This window comes from Sciurus vulgaris (assembly GCF_902686455.1).
Source record: "Sciurus vulgaris genome assembly, chromosome: 5".
NCBI classification, from domain to species: Eukaryota; Metazoa; Chordata; class Mammalia; order Rodentia; family Sciuridae; genus Sciurus; species Sciurus vulgaris.
In genome coordinates this window covers 53,932,879-53,938,373 of record NC_136465.1, presented here as the reverse complement: position 1 = coordinate 53,938,373, position 5,495 = coordinate 53,932,879, and the positions used below count along the sequence as shown (strand labels likewise).

Here is a 5,495-nt window from a genome sequence, read left to right as displayed (position 1 = left end):
ATTAGCTGAGCTACATAAAAGTTGGTGTCTTTATTCTTCTTGCTATGTAAGCAGATCTAGGCCCTAAAAAATTGGGACTAGGTTATGATTGTTTTTGGAAAGGTGCTACAAAAAATGGATGGCCTGTTATAAGCAAGTTTACAAAGTAAGGACAGGAATAGGGAGGGACGTTTTCTTTCAGAAAAACAAACAAATAAGCAGAATTTCTGAAGAGTTGATGTCCATTAATTTTTCCCAAAATGGTTGTAGGACGAGTTAAAATCTCAGAATGAATTCTGAAATACCATTCAACTACTGGTGAAGGACCAGTAGTTGGCTGAGGAGGGTGACTGCTGGGGAGAGTGAGGATGATCATTCCCCTCCACAGCAAGGGGACAAAAATGGAAAGTTTATTGCTTCATGGCTGTGAGAGTGAGCTGAAGTTTAACTAGTACTGAAATCTCTAAGAGGTTTCTTCTAGAAACAGACAACTCAGACTCTTTTATTTCAGTAAAAAAAAAATTTTTTTAAAACACTTGCAGTTTTTCCTCCACCTCAAGGTGGAAAGTTTCAGATAAATAAGTCTATCAATATAGCCACCTTCTAGGCCACAGTGAAATTTCTTTTTTTTTTTTCTTACAAAAGTATTTTTTAATAAATTGATGTATTTCAATGTTGTAACATGATAGCCCCATGCTATATCAAGGTAGCAAAAGTGAAGGTTCCTGGTATTTTTATATAAACACTATAAATGACAGTAAATTTGCATTCAGCTTCACAAGAAATTATCTTTAGGTGAATGAAGATTCTTTGACAGCTGTAACACCTTTTGATAGTGAAGATGAATGTGTACGGACTGAGTAGACAAAGAAAGTCTAACAATTGAGCTGCATTCTCAAAACATACTGAAGAAAAGAGGATACAATGCAGTATGGCCAACTTGCTGAATAAATCTGAAATCTTTTAAACTTAGTCATTTAAAGAAAATATAGCATGTATCAAAATTAAAGGGTATCTTACAGAAATGGAGCCATCAGAAGACATACAGATTAGAACCCTGAAGCAGTGAATGTGTTTCTACCCATTTTGTTATGGAAGAAGCCATGGAAATAGTCCTGCAGCTGTCTGTGGTGCTGAATCTCCCCATACACACAATGCTATCAATTAACTAAAACCGGAATTCCCTGCTCTGTACAAATGCTGGTGATGGGTAACTTATGCTATTGCTGAGGGTCAGAGCAATAGTTGGCTGGAGTTCAGGCGTTGAGTGGAGGCGTTCTAAAATTGTACACCGCCTTCTTCCACAAGTCACAATTTCCAAAGCTGACGCTCCCTTCTTAGGATTAAAGAACTCCCCGGGTATTTAAAACAAACAGCAGAAACCAGAAACTTTTGACCTAACACTATTACTGTCCAACCCACCAGGAGAGATATATTTCACTTGGTTACAATAAAAAGTATATCCCACTAAGTTGATCACACATATATTAATGACTAGATTTTTGACATGGGATATTTTCTTAGAGATCAGGTTGAGAACACGATTCATTTCCTCTAAGAGCAAGGAAAAGTGGGTTAATTAAATCCATTATCAATTTAAACTGTGGAGAAGGACTCTCAGAGATTTTTCTGAAGTAACATATTTCTTTTTCTCAAACTTAGGTACAATTAGATTGCAAAGAATCTCAGGTCCAGAACTTTATCTGCTGATAGTTTGGCCCAAGGTCACTATTTCTACAAAGACCCTTTATACTATTTTAAAACTCCAAATGCTGCAGATAAAAGTAAATATGACAAAATAACAATAAAGTCATTTGTGTGCTGAAGTGTGGATAAGCACAAATGGGATGTTCTGTCTATTCACCAAGAAGTATCTAACTAATGGCTAGTTCTGTGGGTCAGTAGACCAGGTTAAAAACATGTATATTTGAATAGATTAGAAAAACTCTAATCCACATTAATATAAAAATCCCAAGCCAACTGCATCAAACATTTACTATTAACCTGGGTTTTGGTACTAGAATTCTTCTTTCAGTGAACAACTTCCTGTTAGAGTTTTAATGTTTTTTCAAGTCAACAGTTCATAAAGATCATATATTCCTTCTTTCTATGACATCTCTGAAAGAGGTGCTCTGTTCCCTAAAGAACTGAGAGTAATTTGTAAAGGCTTTCCTCTCTGGAAACAGAACAGTCAAAAAGCATAGAGTGGCTTCATTTTCCTCAGGTCAATGCTTATAACCCAAGGTTTATTTTCTCTATTAAGAGGGTGTGCTTAAGTTGGTAAAAATCAATCAAAATCAGCTTATGTAAAAATTAAAAATGCAGTTTACCGAACGATATGTATCGTCACACAGAGCAACAGCAAATAATCAAATCTAGAAGTTTAAATAAATGTAAATAACTTCAAAACTAACAATATATATAAAGGTGAAGTCACTGCCTTGGACCATTTATATACTACATCCAATATTTTATGTAGGACGTTCATTCTTAAGGCAGAAAAATTGAATTTGACATGTAATGACTTGCTTCTTACATCCAAGGGTCAAACTGGGAGTAGACTCAAGCAGACAGCTCTTCCTTGCTAATGAGGATTTGTCTGTGGCAACAATTTTCTTCTTAGAGTATGTTAGGTAAGAGACAGATATTTGAAGGAACATAGAAAGATAATTTTGAGACACACAAATATGATTTCAGTAAGAGATCGATGAGAACAGACATTCTATGAGGTGAAACTACTCCCAAGACAAACTAACAAACTCCGACATACCCTTTCTGATATGGTACATTAAAAAGTATGAAATATCAAAGAATTACCTTTTTGGGGTGTGTTTCTTTAGATTCTAGTTTTCAAGGTCTAGTATAAAAGGCAGCCTGAATAATTAAGAGCAGTTGAATGTCAACTCATACTGCTACTCAGAAGGCTACCAATTAGGATATCCCTACCCCATCAACAAAATCCTGTGTGGGGAGGAAAATTATAATGTATTAAAATAAAAATGAAGTCCCTCCCCCACCACATGTGCAAAAACACTTGTCAGTTACAAGACGACTGTCTTCAACAAAAAACATCTTAATTATAGAATTAGAGGCATCAAAGCCAGACAGATACAAGAATACCACCCTGCTCAGGCGGGACAGATATTTGGGATGAAACCAATGGTTCCATGGGCACCTTGGGAGCTGTGCTACTCAGAGTGGGAGGAGTATAAAGAGGAACTGACCCAGGGTTCTGAGCCCTCAGGGCTGTATGTGCTCCTTCATATTAGGCCAGTTTGGTTCTCTGCATCCTGGTGCCAAAAATGTTAACAAAACAAATAAAAATGTAGAAGACAATTTTTAAGCAGGTGAAGGTAACTAATTATGTAAGTACCTTTTTGTGTGCCTAAAATTTATGCCGTAGCTCTGACAATTATCAGGAAGTGTACAAAGATTACCTGCCTAATTTTTGAAGACGAAGATTTTCTTCTTTCACGGTGGCAGAAGTCCATGCAAGATTTGTAAACAGCGATACAAAATACTGTAAACGTAACTTAACAGAGCTTGTATAAAACAAGAAGTAACTCCAAATTTACAAGTGGGTAAAAAAAACCGAGGGCAGCTTCATACACAGTTCTCCCTCCTGCGCCAAGTGATTAGTTTTTGATTACAAATATAATCCTGAGTTGAAAAACTGGGATTTGGGGGAGAACCATCTTTGCATACAAAATATCCAAAGGATGTTTATTCTGTTTACTTTTCTCTAGTGATATTCAACTGCCAGAGACAGTTCTGAAGGTGTGACTTTGGAGACATTTATAGCTTGGTGTGGCGCCCGGGTCTGGAGCCTGCTGTAGCACTTGCCATGGCAGCGGATACTGCAGCATCCTCTGCTTCTTCCAGTTCATCCTGAAGCTCTTGGCTGACACTAGACTGCAGGGTTACAGGAGTGAGCCACTCCTTTGGGAGGCAACTCTGTAGAAAGGGTATACAGGAGCTGAAGTAGGCAAGTCGATTGATCCAGCGAGGAATCTCTTTCCCACAAAGAATCTCTGATAAAGCTGAAGAAAGTGATTGCAGTTTTTATGCATCAAATGATATGCATTGCCTTTATATTCTTTTCCCAGTTCTTCTACAATTTTTTCCATATCATCTTCTGGGAAGTCAGTGCTTCCTAAAACAACAGCTTCTTTAAATTTAAATGTTTCTCCTAGTTCAGAAGCATTTCCTGGGGAAATTTCAAATATTCCAGAAAAAGGATAGGCCACCATAAGCAAATTCTCTGCCATGTACTTCAATTCCTGAATGAAAAACTCCTAATTCCAATAGATGAGGTGTATTCATTCATCCAGTTCATGTCGTACACATTGAGCACCACTAACTAGTTAGCCCCCATCCTCCTCCCCGTGGCCGCCGCCTGGTCCTCAAGCCGCTCAGTCTCCGCGGGAGGAGGCCGCTCCCACCTCCGCAGGCGCTTCGGGGGCCTGAGCCAGGCACTAAGCGTGCAGCCCGGCCCGTGGCAGCCCGAGCTGAAGTATCGGGCAGCTGGGCCGCTCCCGGGCACTGCGGACTCCTCCACGGTGCAATTTCTGAAAGTTGGAAACCCCATAGAAGTGAACAATGGCTGATGCCACCACCAGCACATGAAAAATCTCATGGGACTGGAATCATGTCAAATTTTCCAGGAAAGAAGCACTCAGGAATCCAAGCAGCATAAAGGTCAACTCTGGTAATCTATATCACAGTCATGTGGAAGACCCAACCCATATGGCTCATTGTGGTGGCCTTGACAAAGATGGGAATCCATATGTAGCAAAATGCAATTAAATGCCTATTCCTCACCCTTCACAAAACTCAAAGTGGTTAAAGGATCTAGACTTTAGACCAGAGATCCTGTGCTTACTAGATGGAAAAGTAGGCCCAACTCTGTACATGTCAACTTAGGAACCGACTTCTTCATCAAGACTCTGAAAGTGCAAGAAGTAAAATCAAGAATCAATAAATGGGATGATATCAAACTAAAAAGTTGCTTCATAGCAAAGAAAACAAGAGCATGAAGAGAGAACCTAGAGAATGGGAAAAAATCTTTGCCACCTGCACCTCAGATAGATCATTAATCTCCAGAATATATAAAGATTTCAGGTCCCCCACCTTGATGTCTATACATATATCAAAACAGGGAGAAGTTCTATAAGAAAGAGAAAAAGAGAGTGGGGAAGAAAGGAAGAAAGAAAAAAAAGAAAGAAAGAAGAAAGGGAGAGAGAAAGATCATACACATAAGGACATGTGTATAAAAGAGGAAGGGGAATGTACTTCAGTTGATGAGGAAACAGGCAAACAAATCTCTCCCCAAAACTCCTAACCCTCCAAAGAGGATCCCACAGATACACAAGTGGATGAAGAAAGATTGTAAAATGCTGACTATTTATATGTTCAATTAACTAAAAGAAGATCTAAGAAATGAAATAAAAGGGCAAATTTAGGAAATGAAAGACCATTTCAATAAAGAAATAGATATATTTTAAAAATCCAATAAG

The 5,495-nt window shown here is 38.4% G+C and overlaps 1 pseudogene across 1 annotated transcript; it reads right to left on the bottom strand.

Annotated features, from left to right (window-relative positions):
- Positions 1 to 1,625: 1,625 nt before the first annotated feature.
- LOC306662468 (deubiquitinase DESI2-like) lies at positions 1,626 to 4,354 on the bottom strand (annotated as a pseudogene). Its single transcript has one exon. The product of its transcript is annotated as a deubiquitinase DESI2-like (transcript).
- Positions 4,355 to 5,495: the final 1,141 nt, after the last annotated feature.